This window comes from Perca fluviatilis, chromosome 8 (assembly GCF_010015445.1).
Source record: "Perca fluviatilis chromosome 8, GENO_Pfluv_1.0, whole genome shotgun sequence".
Lineage (NCBI taxonomy): Eukaryota > Metazoa > Chordata > Actinopteri > Perciformes > Percidae > Perca > Perca fluviatilis.
This window is the reverse complement of record NC_053119.1, coordinates 31435789-31456104: the sequence shown is the minus strand read 5'-3', so window position 1 is coordinate 31456104 and position 20316 is coordinate 31435789. Positions and strand designations below refer to the sequence as shown.

Sequence of the window (20316 nt, the reverse complement as noted above, 5' to 3'; positions counted from 1 at the left end):
ATGATTGAATACATAGCAAATAAAATAATTTTAAAGTTAAATACTGGTTTGTCAATTGATCTCTAATGACAAACACCAGACCTGCTTTACAAAGCTGCTTTTTACTGAGTTTGATGATTTAAATACCAGTATGTTTTCTTCCAAAATGCATCTGGTGGGAAAAAACCCTATAGACTTACTGTGAAAAAGGGAGACAAGTTAAGCTCATATTTTCACAAAACCTTCAAACAGCCTTTGCATTTATTTATTTTTTCATTAATCTAGTTACATCCTACAAGCCTTATTCTGCCTCTAATTTAACTTTACAAGAAGCACAACTTTAGAATGCACAAAATCTGGTGAAGTACCAGGGAAGTCGGAGTGTGTTGCCTGTATTAAGGCTTCACCAGAAGCACTTACAAAAAGAACATGTTAAAAATCGTATCTCTGCCATTCAGTGTGAAAGTGCAAGAAGAATTTACTGCAAGACTTTGCACTTGTTCTTGCATGTTGATACATGCGACGCTCTTTGCATTTGTTGTAACTATTTTGATTATACATTTATCTTTGATAAATAATATTTCACAGGCGCGAATATTAGTCTTCACGCACTAATTCACCAATCGAGAGTTGTAAAGGCAGCTATTAGTATGAAACAAAATGGGGAGAAGCAAAGATTGGCTCCTGTGTGTATAAAACAAGGCAGCAAGCACACAGAGCAGTCACCACACGCGTAAGTATGTCTGCTTTACATGCACTGAAGGGAAAAACATGCTCTAAAAGGTCAGTTATCATTAATAAAGACAGAAAAACAGTTATTCTGCCTGTAAACCAACTCTGTGATTTCCGTAACAATAGCTGTCAATCAATGGGTAGACTAAGGAGCTCCATGTGTGGGTTAGAGGGCTTTGAAAGTGACTAACCAAGAGGGCCAGTGCTTCCCTTAGTTTCTGCGCAAAAGTTGTCAAAACTCAGTTTCATTAGCACAGCAGAAATCCACTTTGAAAACATAGGCTAGTAACTAGTGAGAGCGTGTATTTCCCTCCAGTGCTCCCAAAGCAGACACTCTCACGCGTGTGTTTTCTGCTCCGTATCCTTGCTATCCTGCTTTGTTTTATACATGCCAAAGCTTCTTCACCTCTCCGTATGTCTTGTTTCTTGCTCACAATCACCTGTACAACTTTATTTTTTAATTGCTGCGTGAAGACTTATATCTGTGCGTGTGAAATAATATAATTTGCTTGCGAGCACATAACCCTGACGCCATGCTCAGATTATACTGCCATTTATAATTCAGGCATGCAAGAAAAGAAGTTTTCTTCACTAATTCTACGCAACACTTAATAAGTAACATGATATAGAAATTGTCATTTTGCAAGTTAAGTATTTAGAACACTTTATTGTAGCATGAGCATATTGTTAGTACCACCGTGAAGTCGAGCTACACATCAGATGCAGTTCAGCCAATTATGACTAATGGATCTTTGACAGACAAGTCACTGCTAAAATCATTGTAGCCTCTACTGCTATGAAAGGAAACAGAAATAAATCTATTTTGTAAGTGCTTCTGGTGAAGCCTTAATACAGGCAACACACTCCGACTTCCCTGGTACTTTACCACATTTTAGTGTCTTTTCCACTGCGTGGACCTCTGCCAATGACCAACTCCTCTTCTTTGAGGTTTCTAAAGAAACGGATAAAAAAACAGAAAAAGAGAATATTAGGGTCATAGTCTGGCGATGTAAAATGTTATTCAATAACAGTGACAATAAAATTATTATTTTGATCAAATGTATAATTTTAATTGAGCAATATCCTAAAAGCAAATATTCTGCACCAAGTCAAAGCCTGTAAAAAATAAAAACAGCCTGGTAACCTAATTGTTTCATAGCATCAGTTTTATTGACTAATGTGTGAAACGTTAAGCTACTACTTAGTGGCTGACAACAGAAAACAAATAACACAAGCACTGACTATATTTACTTATCACTTAGTAACCAGGTTATCACCTGTTGTGAGCAGAGGTGTTATCGCTCAGTGGCAGATACCATGCTTATTGCATCAGGTAACGTACTCTGCCCAGTACCTACAGTTACTGTCAAGAAAACAGACAATACTACTGCGGTGTCATTTTTAAAATAAGCTACTCAGTCTCGACTTGCCCAAGGAGTATTTATACTACTTAGAGAAATACTTATTCTACTTATTCTTAGAAACTGAAGGCTCACAAGCCTGTGGGTATAATTAGCAGAAGGCTAAACTATTAGCACCATTTTCTCTCAATCTCTGAAATGATTTGCTCATTTTTCTTCATAAAAAAAACTTAACTTCAGGTCATGTTTATGTAGCTAGCTAGAGCCTTGAAAAACAGTTTGTCATCAAGGGCTTACAAAGGAAACAGGACTGTCATTCTCATTAAAATTGCAGCTAAACAACAGCATCAGGATCACGATCAATATGGCGATGATTGAAATGAACGACTAGTTCTCATATAGGTTACTGTATGGAGGGAGGGGCTGAGGGAAGAGCTCTTAAAACAGCAAGAAGTGCATTTATTAATTTAACGTTTATTTAACCAGGTAAGCAAGTTCTAATTTGCAACAAAGCTATAGGGCCCTATCTTGCACCCAGCGCAATTGCCTTTGTACACCGACGCATGTATCATTCCTATTTTGCACCCGACGCACAGTGGACTTTTCCCTCCACAGACGCACGTCGGTAAATTAGGGAATGTGTTTGCGCTCCAGGGTGCGGTTCAGCGAAAAGAGGAGGCGTGTTCCGGCGCAAATGTTATATGATGCTATTTTGCAGTTTCAGAAAACAATTCCGCCACTGACCAGGAAAAACCTGGTCTAAAGTCAGTGGTACTAGTCTAAAGTCAGTGGCGCTAGTCTAAAGTCAGTAGCGCGTTATTCAGATGCTATTTTAGGGGCGCATGCTTGGCCATAATGTAGCGTGTGCACAAAGCGCATACACTTCTCTCATCTAAACGGATGCAGCAGTTCCCATTTTTGCAAACCATACATAATTACAAAGGAAAATATTGCTGAAAATGCGCTTCGGGTGTTTGGATAGATCAGGAGGCACTTTACAGTACAGTCCTCAAAAAGTCGCAGCATTCTTCGTGGCTTGTTGTGATTTACACAACATTACCATGAATCAGGGATGTGTTGATGACATAAATGAGGAAATATTAGAGGAGTTAAAGAGACGTGATGTTGAACTACGGCGGGATCTGGTCCGGGAGTAATGCGCGATGTGCTCCTGGTGGAGCTGGTGGACGGAGATGGAGTTGGGGGAGGAGGAAGGGGCACAACAGGTGCAGGTGGTGCGTTTTTGAAGGCCCACGCTCCATGGCTGCAGCAATCCTCTCCAGACTTGAGGAGATGCGCCCGGAGGCGCGCAGCAACATCACCATCCAGTGAGACGGGCATTTATTACTTTGCCACATCCCGGACAGCTCCGCTGGCGGCGGCGCCAGGCAAATCCACCGCTTAATAATAGCAATCCGGCCACGGAAGAAGCAGGCCTGCTCTTAAAGGGAATGTGAGATGACCTCTGATTGGTTTATTGCACGTTAACGCCCAAACCACACCTAGCTACTTCAGAAAAACCCATTTTAGATTTGCGTCGGGCGCAAGACTCATTTATCCCGCCGGTATAATAGCAACAGCGCCCGAGATCCGCCCACAAAGCTACTTGCGTTTTGCGTTTCATACTTGCGTTTCAGATCGTTAAAATAGGGCCCTTAGTGTGTTGAATACCTGTTTTAAGATCCCAACTGTCAGGCTCAGTTTCCTTTCTTCTTTTTGACGTTGAGGGTCCTGCCAAAATAATGGATGAGTATATCAATACAAAAATTGACAGTTAACTGGCAACAATTTACTTATTGGCTGCTTTGTCAGTTATCTGTGTATTTATTATATAGACTGATGGTTTATCATTTTTGAGAATAACAATCATAAAAACTAACGTCATGCATATTTTTTAAAACAGGGCCTAAATTATTAAAAATTGTTAGGTCCATATTCCCCTGCATTTACTGTGTGAAATACCTGTTTATGGGCCACAGCTTTCATTTTTATTTTATGGATAATTTTATCCAATATGACTTGCACATTTGCAGCTACAGTAGGCACATCTAGTGTTACAGATGGAATGGTCAGACAAGGAGTTAAGCCCAGTCTCTCAGGGGGAAATCAGACATGTTAACCGCTGATGGGCTCTCTACGTTGTGGCAACATTCTAACTTCAGGATATTTTGTATTATAGCAATTAGACCAAAGAAAGAAGTCTCGGCAGGAAGAAATGCTGCACCTGCGAAGTGCTCTAACGCTCCCAACTGGGCTTTTCACTTCCAACTCCTACTGTTTAGTAGTTCTGTGTGAAAAAGGTAAAGACCAAACAAGGCGATAGGTATAAGGTAGGGCTGCACAATTATGGCCAAAATGATTATTTTGATCAATATTGAGATCACGATTAATTATCATGATTATTTGTTAACTTTAACCAAAACTAATTTATTGTCACATAGGCTAATTATAATACATCCATATTGTGCTACATTCCTCCTTTATTGAAGGATACTGTGAAGCAGTATGCCATTTCAGCTGTTGTCTGACCACTTTCCATACATGCACGTTTGCCGTAAGGTATCTACCTGACGAAATAGCAACGTGGATTTCGGTGGCTCATTACACTGCTACTTACATGTCTGTGTTGCGCTCTGATGCTCCGAAACCCACGTTAGAGGCAACATAAACATTGCTGCATGTCACGCTAGTAAACACTAATAACACGTTACACAGCAGGTAACGTTAGCCTACTGTTAGCCACAGTAGTAACTGGATTAAACACGGCTGAAATTCTGACAGCTAAACGGTGTAGTGTGACTGTATTTCACTATAGAGGATTCCAACAGCGGGACGTCAAACAGTCTGCTGCTAAAGCTATGAGCTAAAAGACACAAAATAGCACTATGGTCACTGCTGTTGTATGAAAAACAAATTAGACGGGACACAATGTTGCGTTTACTGGTAAACTGGTAAACATCGTGACCGGCTTATGATGACCGACTGCTACCTGTTGTGTAATTTTCCTCATGTTACTCTCTGTCCTCTGTGACTGTCTACATCTAAAAACTAAGCTGTGTGGTGCAGGGAACAACTCTGATTGGCTCATGGAGGCACGTATCAGACAGTGGTTTAAGGAGCGCTGGATTGACTTTGCAAAAACTTTGATAAGGAGCGTTCTATGAACAGAATGACGCATTTTAAATATCGCTCGATCATGCAAATTTGATCATGGAAGCCAAAATCGTGATCGTGATTAAATTTGATTAATTGTGCAGCCCTACTATCAGGTGTCATGGCCTCAGTCTGTGGGTTACCTGTGGCTGCAGGTTCAACACTGCCAGGCTCATCGGAGGTCCGCTGTTCTCTGTCCTCTGTTGGATATTGAGGTTCCTATCAGAAGAATAATTAGTTTTTGAAATGAAAAATATGTAGGTTGCCACTGTGGAAAACCAGATATGGGGGAAAAAAACATTTTGCAAATACTCCACCAAAATTATCAATCACTGTACAACAATTAACCAATGGTCACCTAATCTGAGTATGCAAACTAGACTGTCAAAAAAACATCACATTGCTGTAGGTGAAGCCAGTCAACAGGGCTCTACTTCAGTTTTCTGGCATCTTTGTATTGCTTGGCAGAGCTGCTGCATGAAGCAACAATTCTTGAAGCAATGAAATGATAGAAGCACCTTCCTGATTTTATTGGTTTCTGGTTCTTTGAACAAGTTTTTTGTTGGCGCAGCTATCAAATTGTGTTCTAGTGTTGTGTGTGGTCACTGTTACAATTGTATTTAAGTAGTAAACTGGATTCCATACTTGCCAATCACTAAATATGAGCGCTGTGGATAAATTATAGCTTTTTCCACAGTATTTTAATATCCTTTTTAAATTTTTTGTATGAACTAATGAACTAAAGCTTAGCTGATTTAGTTTAATCAGGAAGTATATGTTCATCACTCACTTAACTGGCTGATTTACCATGAAAACCGCACTAATGCGGGTCCCCTCATATGACAGCTACAGTAGCTTGTTGCTAAACTGTGTGTAACGTGTGTTTCATGCAAAGTTATCCTAAGGTTCTATCTATGTGCAGTTTTTTACTTAAACGGTGATTAGCTAGCAAATATGCCAACTGACGGGTGACGTTATTGTCATATTTTGGCACAATGTTTAGTAATGACAGTAGTAGTGGTCACAGTCCGTGAATATGTGATCTGAGATGCACATTGTAAAATGGAATTCTTCTTTACATATGATGTGACAAATTATGCTTTTTAGAAACAATAGCATCTAAAAAAAAACTATTGCTAAAAAGGAACTACACAATGTATTTACTTAGGTAAAGTAACTGCTGTTTCAGCATAGTCTAGTCATATGGGACCTTACGCTCAGGATTCACTGCCAACCTGCCGACCATCTCCCAAGAATTATCCTGTCTGTTTATTTCTTTTGTATAAGTTAGGTGTCCAGCTTGTTTTAATCATGCAAACTTACAGATACGCCTGTTAGTTCTCCTCAGGGGTGGTACATCTGGGTCATCACCAACCTCATCATGTGAACTCTCAGAATCTAGGCGCTTACTTCCTGTGGGGGGGTAAAAACAATATAAAGCACTGGCAAAATAATCACTATATCACAGTGTTTCTGTATGCTTCCCTTACAGTTTTTCAGGTTAAGGGAGCAAAGTATCTAGAATTTAGGAAAAAAAGATATATAAATCATAGTCATTAAAGCCAGGTTGAAGTAAACTATTAAGCCCAGTTCAGACCAAAGATTCGCAATTAGATGAAATTTTAGAACGTGAAAAGTAAAAGTTGCAGGGTCTGAACAGGCCTGTCTTAACTTCGACTCAAGTAAGCCAATGGCGCTCCAACTCAGCTGGTTGAGTCTCCAGAGGCTGGTTTTATAACGTAAGGGATGTCACCTTTGCAACAGCCAATAGAGAAGCCAGCTAGTAAAGTCAGCTACAAACTATAGAAATAAAATGAGCAGTGAATCAGATAAATAAAACGTTTTCCCATAATCTCGGCAGTTGTTTTCTATTCTTCATAGTGCGTATGTTTTAAAAAGTTGTCTATCTCCCGCTTCATCACGCTACGGTTGCGATCACACCATGAGTTTGGCATTGACCTCCCTCCATGCCGCCAGCGCCTGTACTACTGCCAGCATCTGGCTGACTTTTTGTCAGTGGACAAACTGAGGAACTCTAGGGCACTGGCAGCATGGAGGAGAGTGCGCTCATAGAGAAAGGCGTGATTTAAGTCCTGCCCCCACCAGATATTGTGTGAGGGTTTCTCCTCTTTATTTCATCTGCTAACTAACAACAGAAATGTCTAAAAGTGCTGATATTCACTACGAACAGGGTAAAGAACCCAGAACTTAAGTTTTTATAAGCTGCTGATCCCAAAAAACTGAGCTTTATGAAGAGAAAAGTGGATACAGATGTGAGGAATCAGCAGAGAGAATGGAGAAACTGTAGGATTCTGACACTAATCTAAAGACATGTCTGATGTTACATGTTTTAGCTTAACCTATAGACATATAGTTAGCCTAAAACTAAGATTTGGATATTTGACCTGGTAATTAAATGTTAAAGGTACAATATGTAACATTTCTGCTTTAAAATGTCTAAAAATGACCATACCTATGTTATATATTTTTATGAGTTGTGTTCTTACACTATCCCAAATGTTTCCACCAAATGTCAAACCCAGAGAAATCGGTTATTTTATTTTCAGACACGGCACGTTTCCTTTAGTCGCCCGTCAGTGGCGTCGTATAACATTTCACTGTGTGGTTACTCTAACTTCCGTCAGAACACTGGCACCAAGATGATACGTTCAGAAGTAATTGTAAATCATACAATGTCGCAGAAAAAAAAATGCTTGTAACCGTAATACTGCTTTTTTTTGCCATACAGCATCATTTTGTGATTAATTACATCCCACTTTTTATCACAGTAATACAACAGAGATCTTATCTATTTTGAAAGTTCAAAATCGATACCAGCTTGACATTACTACAATGTGCTAACGTTGATGCTAAAGCTTTGTGGGTAACATTATGAGGTTACAACATCGTTCAACACACTAATACAGTTATTTTTAGTATGACTGTTTCGACCACAGCTAACAGGACTGAGCTAACCCACGAATAACTTCACTAGTAATGTTAACGTTAGCTGTAGATAGACGATTAATCTAATGCTAATTTATCCAGCTAGCACACCCCGGTCTGTCTGCCTCACTCTCCCGGCGCAGAGAGACTCAGTCGGGATGACAGCTGACAACAGCCCCGGGACATAAAGCTAGCTAGTTACCGTTAGCCCCCAGTCAGCTATCAGCCAGCTACTTCCATTACAGCAACCCCCCGGCCAGAACGTATCTCCAGTGCCTGGTGCTTACGACGCTAACGGCAGTTTAATTAAACGAAACGGACTATATCAGACCCAGCACCGAGTCACAACAGCTGCCATCCATAGTGGTAAGCAAGCTACATCTCCGTGAAGCGCCCCGTGTATGTATGTGGAAAATCTCCTCCCTGCCGAATTTCTCCCCCCTTCGCGTTTAGCTGTCTTTACGGTTAGCTAAATTAACCTGACAAAAGGTGGGTTAAGCACCAAAACGAAAAGTTAAGATTACTGAAAAGTGAAGGGGAGATAATTCGGGGCAGCTGGGAGATGTTATGATGCTGCACAACCGGCATCGAACGTCCTGGCTCGCTGTCGCAGAGATTCCCCCGACAATCCCCACCCACACCCGTCTCTCAGCCTCGTTTAGTAGCTAGCTAGCGTTACAACAAACCCCGTCCGCCCTGGTGTTGAAACCATCCAAAAGGTGACATTGATATGTGAAATATTTTGTGTTTTAGCTGCTGGCTACTGTTAGCTTGCTGGCTCACTAGCTAACTGGTCAGCTACAAATAAAAATCTAATCAAGAAAAACGTAATTATGTTGGGGAAACTGCAGCTATTTTATTACAATAACATGAATAAACGTTACTAAACGTAACGTGAATAAACTTGAACGGGTAAACTTGTCCGTGAACTGAATCATTCTAACCATTGACATATATAAAAGATTCTAACCGGCAGCGAAGGTGTTTAACACTAAAAACTCCCATAATTCCAGTTTCACCGTCCATTGTTTTGGTTGAGAGACCCCTAGCGGTATAAAGTTACATATTGTACGTTTAACTAAACGTAACGTCTGACATATCGTATGTTGTGTCTCTCCATTCTCCTTAAAAAATTAAGGTCTGGCCCCCTCCTTTTTTTTGATGAAAACAGCCACAAAAAAGCTTACAGAAAAGTCACGTTTCTGTTTTCTTAAAGAAATAAGCTCTGGGTTTTTTTTGTTGGTAGTGAATAAACACAACAAACAAGCACTTTAGAAATTTTTTTTTTGCTAGCAGACAGAATAAAGAGGAAAACTTCACACAATACCAAGTCAACGGAGAGAGGAGATGTTTCCCACCGATGTGGGTGACTTTCAGAGTATTGCACTGTTCACCTGATTTCACAAAGAGCTTAAGAGCCAGGGCACTACCCTCCTACACAGTTTTCTTTATTAAAAACTAAAACATAAACTATAAGAGGCCCCATTGAAAAGACAGGTTAATTTGAATGTTTGTATGAATATTAAATTATTGTATCACATTTAAAATTCCACCTTATTATTACCTTGCTTTGGTGTTTTACGGATTCCATGTTCCCGATAAAGATGTATTATGATGCTCCCTTAGGCGTTGTAAGCGTGTCTTCAGCCTGGTGTATCCTGCACTCTGCCTGCAAGTGGTTAAACACAAACAGTTGATGTAACATCTGTATGTATCCCATCGTTCTTTTCATAATTTTTTTAAATATCTGTAATTTGAAGGGTGCCTAGTAGCTGCTCTACAGTTAAGTTTCATTGAGTAACAAATAACAAGGTTATGTTTGGAGCTTGTGGCGATAAGAAAATCAAGTCCATGCTTAAAGTGATGGTTCTGAGTAATTTCACCCTAGGGTCCTTTGCACCATGACCTCGAGCCAAATACTCCTCCAGAAGCTTTTTTCACCTGGGTCGAACATTGGGAGAGTTAGCATAGAGTAGCCTTATCAGCTGAATAGCTTAGCGCAGGGGCTAATGGATCCGAAGTGTCTCTTAACATTACCCCACTAATAATGCCCGAAATGATACCAAACGTCTACAGTAGTACAAATAGGTTATGCACTCATAAAACGATGGATTGTAAAGTTTGTAAGTACACCAGAAGTGTATGTAAATAACACCTGCCTGCTGGCTTCTGCTCTCTGCTGCTGCTGCTACTACCGGGCAGTAAGAGCAAGTAGTAACAGCATTTCGGGCATTATTAGTGGGTAATGTACAGAGACACTTTCGGGATCCATTGCCCCGGCGCAAGCTATTCAGCTGATAACGCACTCTACGCCTAACTCTCCCAATGTTAGACCCAGGTGAAAAAAACTCTGTGGGAGTGCTTTGGTCGGGTCATGGTGCAAAGGACCCTAGGGTGAATTATCTGAACCATCACTTTAAACCTATACAGAGACAAAAAAATCTCCCTTACTTAAAAAGATGGTTATAGAGATGATACAATCGCTTTGAATGAAGTTTATGGGCTCTTATCAGTCTGTTTACTGATAATTAACCAGGTTAAATGTGACCATGTGCAGAACAAAAGACAGCACTTCAGGTGTGGCAGAATGAAAGCAGAGATATTTGTAGAAATGCCTCCTCAGATTTCAAATAACAGCTGAACTTTACACAAAGCAGCCTGTAGAAGTCTAATAAGTCAGTTTCCACCACTTCACATTTGACTGTTACATTCAGACACTTTTTGCACTGTGAGGAAAAGCTACGCTCTGTGCATCTGTCCAGAGTTAAAAATGAGAACACGTTGTTGTGTAAAAAAAGAATGTGTTGGTCTGTCTCACTGCACTGTATGGCTGCTCTGACACCATTGTTTAACAGAATTAAAGTAAAATTGTGCTAGCAAAACCAACTGATATGAATGAGAAGAGTAAAACAACCCATGATTTTCTTTAAGATTAGAAAATAATTAGCCCATTGTTTAACAGCAACTCAGCTGCCGTTTGTTACACCTTTAGGTGTATAACCTGTTTAGCCTTGAATTAAGAACTTTTTCTAGAAAGATACTGAACATTGGTAGTTATGGTAGCTAACATTAACGTTACTGATGACTGTAGCAGGTGAGAAATGCTCATTAAACATCCTCATTTTCACTCCTTAGCCCCCCTCATGCTCCCTCACACATGAATATTAGCTAACTTCATAATGTTAGTAATAGTATAACTATACAGAAGTGGAGACCAGCAGTCCATAACCGAATAAAATGCTGAAATACCAACTCAAAAGTGTAGCTAATGTTAGAGTTGGCTAACAATATTGTAACACTAGCTAGCTAGCTGGTGACAACTTAGCCATTGTTAGCATTGGCAAACCATGCTAATATAAAAATTAGCTGCAAACCTAAGACTAAAAACATGCTTAATTAATAATTACTAAAACAGTTTAGTGTAAGGTTACTTACCTAGCATTCGCTTCCATGTGTTCCTCGTCCATTAGTGTCTGTAGGAGCACCTTCAGTCGTGCTGCTGCCAGCTTGTGCTCCTGCTTGCTTCTACTGCACCTGCACATGCCGCTACCACCTCACTGTCAGCAGCTCTCGTGTGGGTGGGGAATGGGCGAGGTCGAGGTGGGGACCGAAAAAGTCAGGAAAAGTGTGTTCTAATGGTCAACAGCTGAATCCCCGTGACAGGTGGGGACCAAAAAAGTCAAGAAAGGTGTATTCCTCCCTCACCTCTTTGATTTAGTGTGGGCATGATATCCTTGTATAGCATGGTATTGTTGAGTTGTTTACTCAAATTATAATTGAATCCAAAAGAAAAATATTTGTATATACTTTTAATATCCTTAATTTTAGGGTAGATAGTTTTGCCCAGAGTTTACATATAGGAATTTTGAACTGAGTGGTGTCCCATTCAGGCCCGGTTCTGGGCAGCAAATACGCATGTTCTTTAGTACTGTAAGATATAATCTGCACTTTTTTATTTTATCATCTAAAGCTTTAAATCATAGTAATTATTCATTACTTTATATACAAAAGCCAGAAGTTATTTTTTGTTTTGGACTAAAACACAGATAGCAGGTGCCATGGAGGGAAACTGCCCATACACAAGTATCCCCGCTATATTTACAATATTTTCATGGTTTTACCTTGCTGTCAGACAGCCCTTTACGATGGGGAACTGAAGCCGTTTTGACAAAAGCATTCATTCAAAAGTAGTCATTTAACATCACAGAACACGAGTTTCTGCTCTACCGCTGCCTCAATCGTATACTTTGTGTTATAGTGTTACTTTCTTTAGTGTTAAGCAAAAGAAATGTGTTTGTCTGTGCTAGCTGCTAGTAAGACTAGCATTTCCTGTGCTGCACTCCATAGCAACTGCCTTGGTATATGCAGGCAGTCAGCGCAGGCGGGCCTATTCTATTGTGAATATTATTTTTATTTTTTTTTCATTTTATTTGGAATATGCCTATAACTGTCATATTGCCATAATGGATGACGCTTCGTATCAGGCTAAACAATCCCCTTAGCTGTGATATCCACAACATAACAACTGTCCTGCCATTGAATTCATTATCTAATCTTCATTGAATCTACAGCAAGTTTTACTCAGTGTTACATCGCTAGAATTCGGTCACCATCTGATACCTTCACCCGTTACCACCACATCTCTTTTGACACATTACAGCGTCTAACTGAATGTGATGCAGTGGCCAGCAAAGTCAATGCTTTTAGGGAAAACAAAGGCATTATTGAGATGCGCAAGGCTGTTAAAGCCTTTGCTATTGTCAGTTATACTGCAGCACCAGAACACTGGTCAAAGTTAGTTCAGGTAATGGAGAGTAAATGGATCGGTGCGTAATTGGTGTTTAAGCAACTAGCTGGCAGGTGGCAGCTGCCGTTAGGAGGTACTTGGATTTGAGGAGCAGTCCTGTGAAACACCATGATTACTGCCTTGCTCGTGTATGACAGAGAGGGCAAAGCCTGGCAAAAGAAACCAGAACTGAAAAGTCTTAAACTACATTTACAGTATAGAACTTTACAGCTAGCTGACAGCAACTACCTGTCTCTGTCAGCTAACGAATACAACAACTAAGTTACTTGCCATACACACTGCATAGAATGAAAAGATCAATCGCTGAGATGTGAAATATATTGCCTGGAAAAGAAGGGGGGCTGGAAAATCCCCTTTGCATTGAAAAACGAAAAAATGGAAATGCAATCATGACAAGGATGTTGAAAAAAAAATAGTTTGATTCGTGATAAGGCATAGAAGAGAAAAAGATGGAGACACAAAGAGAGAAAGAGAAGGAAAGAGAGAGGGGGGAGAGAGGGAGGAAAAAAAGAGAGAGGAAGAGAAGAGAGAGGAGAGGGAAAGGAAGAGAGGAAGAGAGAGGGAAGAGAGAGAGGAGGGGGAGAGAGGAGAGAGAGAAAAAAAAAAAAAAAAAAAAAAAAAAAAAAGAGAGGGAGAGAGAGAGATGAAAGGAGAGGAGAGATAAAGAGAGAGAAGGAAAGAGAGAGAGAGAGGGATAGAGAGGGAGAGAGGGAAGAGGGAAGATAGAGAGAGAGAGAGATGGAAAGAGAGAGAGAGAGACAGGAGGGAGAAGGAGGGATGGAGAGAGAAGGAGAGAGAGAAAGAGAGGGACAGGGAGAGGTAGAGGGAAAAGAAAGAGAGGGAGAGAGAGGAAAGAGAAACGAGAGAGAGATAGAGAGGGGAGAGAAGACAGACAGAAGTGAAAGGCCAGAGCTATAGACTACTGTTCATATTACTGCCTGTAGTATCTGTATAGACTAATGTTCATATTACTGCCTGTAGTATCTGTGTGTGTCTGTGAAAGTGCTGTCATGGTAACCAATGGCCAGTTAATGTTTGTAAACATCCTTTGAAGACTAATCAGTTAACGTTGCAACACCTGCTTGAAAACGTCAGTGGGCCAAACTGCAGTTCAGAGACCCTGAGAGCGAGCTCTCAAATAAAGGCTCAGACTGGCAAAACAATAACTGCTATCAGTCAAATGATCGTTATCCTGACATCCCCCACACAGACTCATTAGAAATGCAGAAAAATCCTGAAAAGATCACTAAACTTAAAACCCTTTTCAACAAAAACTGTAAAAGATATCAAACTGAAAAGTAATAGCCGGATAGCTGAATTTTTGTGAACATTTTAAAGTTTGTTTGGCGTCTGTAGGTGAAAGTATGAAGGAGCTGAAAATTTTGGGAGCGGAAGAAGATTTTAAGGATTTGAAGCAGGCTCTCATTCACTCCAATGTTAAAAAGTGTTAAAAAGCTTAATATTTTAAAAAGTATAAATAGTAGAAAAAATTTGAAGAAGTCCAATCATTAGCTGAAAGAGCTGAACATTTGAAAAGTTGAATGGTTTTAATAGCTAAAAGTATGCAGAAGTTAACGCTTGAGCCAAAAACGACGGAATAAAAAAAAAAAATGAGAAAGGAATAACATTGAGTGGAATGCTGTAGAACAGCATTCTCACAACTAGAAAATTCGGAAGAAATTTTTACAGTGTGCCTACTTCACGGTGCACATCCAATAACACTAGATAAGTAGATACATATGTCACACTGTCACAGAGAGAGAGAGACAAGAGAGAGAGAATACAATACAGTCTGATGAATTTAGGATGCTTAAAGTACTTGATTATTTACATGGAGTCTGGTGGGTTTAGGATGCTTAAACTACTGATTAATTACATGGAGTCTGGTGGGTTCAGGATGCTTAAAGTACTGACTATTTACATGTAGTCTGGTGGGTTCAGGATGCTTAAAGTACTGATTACTTACATGGAGTCTGGTGGGTTCAGGAGGCTTAAAAGTACGGATTATTTACATGGGGTCTGGTGGGTTACGATGCTAAAATGATTGTTTATTTACATGGAGTCTGGTGGAGGTAGCATGCGAGCCCTTTACCAATACAATATATAAAAATTATGATACCCCAGTTCTTTGCTTAAATTTTAAATTCATACAGTGTTGTTTTAACGGGTGAAGTGTTAAGTGTCTTAACCTTTTAGAGATATACCATTCAAAACCTATTTAAGACTTTTCTGTTTACCAGAAACAGCTATGAAATATGTGCGTAAACAACCAGACCTCCTTAAAAAACAGTACTTTAGCGAAGCATAGAGACAACATATATTTTCACATGTAAATCGGTAAACTATGTTTTTATTATTATGTTGACCAGAGACATAAAAGTCTGGCGAATGCATTGATGTGGTTTTTATGTTTGTGGTATGAAATATATGGGACACAGAGCAGGTAACAAACAGGGAATCATCTGCATCCTTCAGATACTTTTTCAGTTTCTGTCGGCAGTTGGTGTGGTCTACAGCAAAACGTGTACTGATGGTGGATTCCATAATTACATGTTCTGCGAACCGTACAAAATTTCCTACATTTTGACCAACTATGATGAATGAAGAGTGAAAACTGTAGGGGAGACAGCAATTTGTTTGGAAAACTATCAGAAAATCATAATGCAGCTTCACCCCTCTAGCTCTGAATATTCTGTCCCCATACACACACATGGTGGAAAATCTTCACCCGGTTTGAAATACACTGCAGCTCCATTTTTTTTAAGTTTCTATCGGGCAGTTGGTTTCAAAATAACAAAAGTTTAGTCCGGTGGATTCCATAGTCGCAAGGACCGCGACCGGGACAAGATTTCCTACATTTTGCCCAAGTATGATGTATGTAGAGTGAAATTCGTACGGAGAGAGCAATTTGTTTGGAAAAAATTTTAGCGATTGTACTGCAACTCCACTCGTTTCTATCGGCAGTTGGAGTGTGTAGAGCGCAAAGTAAACGTCCGGTGGATTCCATAGTTACATGTCTGCGACGGCCACAAGATTTCCTACATTTTGAAAAAGTATGATGTATGAAGAGTGAAAACTGTGAGGAGGGAGAACAATTTGTTTGGAAACATTTCCCAGAATCGTACTACAGCTCCACACTCTGACTCCCACTCTAACTCTCAACATTCCGCCCCATACACACATGGGAAAATCTGAAACGGGGTCTGAAAAGAGGACAAAACGTAAACTGTGTTTTTTTTTTTCCATCTCCAACCGACGGGGAAAGGACGCTTGGCGCTTGGTTATTCGCCGCCCCCTCCCTGCTATTCATCTGCTATTCGGCTCTGCTATTCTCCTTGTGTTTGTGTTCGCTGTACCCCTACCTCTGACAGCCTCTGTACCTCTGGACAGTCTCTCTGCTGGTTCCCGACGCCCTGGGGCCTTTGACCGGACTCTTGCCTCGGCGGTTAGCCGCTAGCTAGCTGCCCTCGTTTCACCAAACGCTGGCGGCAAATCCTAGCTGCTTCGGCGGGCTAACCCGATTGCTGACCTCCTCCTCATAGGCAACCTCCACCAGATGCGAGCCGCAACTGCAAGACTAGACATTCTCTCCTCTTCGGTCATGCTGTGGATCATTTTGGCAATCACCTCATTCATCCATCCCCACCTCCACCTCTGTGCCCCTAGCCTACGCTACCACTATCACGAGCGCTCTCCGTCCCTCCGTCGGCATCATGATCAAATATTCAACTCTGCAATTGGTCCACTACAACTACTCCATTCCATCCTGCAACCCAGTCATCAAAACCGGACTTCTAACCGCTACGTTACATCCACAGAAACTCTCGCCGAAGTTTGTTTCTTCCACCACGGACAATCCATTCCATCCATCTGGCATCTGCACCCCCCCTGTCCCATCAGGCACCCACTCACTAACATAATCCAGGACCACCACTTCACATACACTCAATCATACTTCCAATCATTTGCTAATCGCTCACTGTCCCCCTCAACTGCAATACCCCCACACCCCAACACCACACACACTGCTAACCGGACAACCTCAGATCTCTCCAGCCTGCCCCCATCCCACCACCCTCTCACCATGCCAACTTTGCCCTCCTCAACACCCGATCGTCAACAATAAAGCCCCTGCCCTCCATGAACTAACCTCGACAACACTCTTGACTTCCTTCTGCTCACCAAACCTGGCAACAACCCAACGACTTCTTCTCCTCAACCAAGCATCCCCCTTGGCTACAACTACATCTGCAACCCCGCCCCTCCCAACCGTGGAGGTGGCCTCGCCACATTTTTCAATCAGAACTTCCGGATCACAGAACTCACCCTCCCCTCAGTATCAGTCGTTTGAATATCTCGCCTTCAAAACTCTTTCCTCCATGACAGTCATCCCCTATTTACCGGCCACCTAAAACCAAATCCCTCCTTCCTCTCTGATTTTACTGAACTCCTCACACTAGCCTCATCTCTCTCTCCACGTCTGCTGCTACTCGGTGACTTAAACATCCACATGGACTCCCCCACATGCAAGCTCCTCATCAGAATTCAAAATTTTACTGGATAACTTCTCTCTCACCCAACATGTCACATTCCCCACCCATGAAAAGGTCACATCCTCGACCTGGTCTGCTCCACCAACCAACCAGTGCTCGACCTCCATCCATGCCTCTTTTCCCCTCTCTGATCACAAACTGATACGGTTCACCATCCCTTCTCCAACCCCAGCCCCGCCTCCTCAGAGAAATCACCTTCCCGAACCCTCAAATCTATCAATCCCCACCATCTCTCTGACCTGCTCTCCACCACTCTCCACCTGGACTCAACCCTCACCTCACCCGATGACCCTCACAGACCACCTCAACTCCACCTTGTCTACCTCCCTCAACACCCTGGCCCCCTCAAACAAAACTTCGTCACTTTTAACACCTCTTCAACCCTGGTACACACCTGCACCTGGAAAAAACAAACGCAACCCTGAACGTCTGACAAAGAAATCATCCCTCACAGTCCATCATGAAGCCTATAAATCCCATCTCTACAAAGATGCCCCCTCATTGCGCCAAATCCTGCCTACCTCTCCACCATCCTCACCCGCCCCTGCCAAAACCCCAGAACCCTCTTCTCCACATTGAACAACCTCATCAAGCCCCGGACCAACAGCCTCCTTACCTCTACCCGAATCTCTGCAACTCATTCCTCCACTTTTTCACTGACAAAATCAATCTCATTTACAAATCCCTATCCCCTGTATCTGACCTTCCAGGATCTACTCCACGCACACCTTGGACCCTCCTCATCCCCTCCAGACCTCCCGACCCCTCCTCCACACTTCCTCCTCTCCCAGTTTAACCCAGTCACTCCTCCTGAAATCTCCAAACTCATCAGCTCTTCCAAAACCCACTACCGCCCCCTTGACCCCTCCCTACTCCACTTCTGAAGTCCTGCCTCCCGGTCCTATGCCCCTACCTCACTAACCTCTTCAACTCCTCACTGCTCCCTTGGAACTGTCCCTCTGCTTTCAAAACTGCCGCTGTCACCCCAATCCTTAAAAACCTGGTCTGGATCCCTCCTCTCTCAACAACTACCCCCAATATCCAACCTCCCTTTCTGTCTAAAACCCTGGAACGCATAGTCCTCTCACAACTACAAACCCATCTTCTTGCCAATAACCTTATTGAACCTCTCCAATCTGGTTTTCCCCCTACCACAGCACAGAAACCGCTCTCCTCAAAGTCCTCAACGACCTCCTCACCTTTGCTGACACCGGTTCCCTCAACATCCTCATCCTCCTCGACCTGAGTGCAGCCTTCTGGTACGGGAGCCATAACATCCTGCCTACCAGACTCAAAGACCCGGTATCGACGGTACTGCACTCAGCTGGCTCCACTCCTACCTTTCCAACAGATCCCATTTCATCTCTCTCCACAACCACACCTCTGCCACAGCCACAGTCACTCAAGGTGTTCCCCAAGGCCTGCACTTGGCCCCCTCCTCTTCATCATCTACATCCTCCCTCTTGGTCAGATACTCCGCCACTTCAACCTGGACTTCCACTATGCTGAGCGACACCCAGATCTACCTCAGCACCACAACCCCCCACAATCCTCCCCTCTCCCACATCAACTCCTGTCTGTCAGCTAATAAAACCTGGATGCAACATAACTCTCTCAAACTCAACAGCGACAAAACAGAATTCCTTCTGATCGGCTCCAAATCCACACTCAGCAAAACCAAACCCCACTCTCACCATCGACGGCACCATTGTCTCCCCATCTCCCCAGGCCCGCAACCTTGGCGTTATCTTTGATTCCACCCTCTCCCCTTGAGCCTCACATCCGTCAAGTCATTAAAACCTCCCTTTTTCACCTCCGCAACATCGCCAAAATCAGACCCTCTCTCACACCCCCGCTGCTGAAAGACTCATTCACGCCTTCATCTCCTCCCGACTGGACTACTGCAACTCACTTCTCCCCGCATCAGCTCTACCAACATCAACCGACTCCAACTGGTCCAGAACTCAGCGCCCGCTTCTCACTACCTGCTCCAAATCCTGGCACCACCACATCACCCAGTCCTAAAACAACTCCACTGGCTTCCCATTTCCCACCGGATCACCTACCAAAATCCTGGTCCTCACCTATAAAGCCCTCCACCATCTGGCCCCTCATACCTCACTGGACTTCTCTCCCCTTACCAACCCTCACGGTCCCTCAGATCCACCTCAGCCGTCTCTCTCCATCCAAAAGTCCAACCCATGCTGTTTTGGGGACAGAGCCCTCTCCAGAGCAGCTCCCAGGCTCTGGAACTCCCTCCCCCAAGAGATCCGCGACCTCTGAGTCCCTCACCATCTTCCAGTCCGGCCTCAAGACCCATCTCTTCACCTCAGCCTACCCATAGTCCACCTGCCCCCCTCCCTCTTTCATCTGTATCTTGTTTTGTTCTACTTGTTTTGTTTGCTCGTTTTGTTTTGTTATGTTTTTATAATCTACCCTGCCCTGTAAAGCGACTTTGAGTCCATGAAAAGCGCTATATAAATTCAATTTATTATTATTATTATTATTATTATTCCCGAGCGTTACACATGTGATGATGTCATTTGTGTGCGCGTGTTGGCAACGCTTGGTGAGCCTTAGCGGGACTAAAATGTGGCGGAAGATGAAGAATAATAATATTAACTAGAATATTCCGGAAGAAATTTTTACAGTGTGCCTACTACTTGGTGCACATCCGAATAACACTAGCTAAGTAGATAACTTGGCCACACTGTCACTGAGAGAGAGAGAGAGAGAGAGAGAATACGAATAGGAGTCTGATGGATTTAGGATGCTTAAAATACTG

The 20316-nt window shown here is 42.3% G+C and overlaps 1 protein-coding gene and 1 long non-coding RNA gene across 3 annotated transcripts in view; both read right to left on the bottom strand.

The window, feature by feature from the left end:
* The window catches only part of LOC120563984 (synaptotagmin-9-like), a 309829-nt gene that overhangs the window by 43790 nt on the left and 245723 nt on the right, over window positions 1–20316 (bottom strand). The gene's annotated exons all lie outside the window — the stretch shown is intronic.
* On the bottom strand, window positions 1583–6599 carry LOC120563988. The gene is made up of 4 exons (XR_005640043.1): window positions 6549–6599; window positions 5369–5444; window positions 3744–3803; window positions 1583–1663 (listed from the first exon to the last, which is right to left on the bottom strand). It is a non-coding gene; the product is annotated as an uncharacterized LOC120563988 (long non-coding RNA).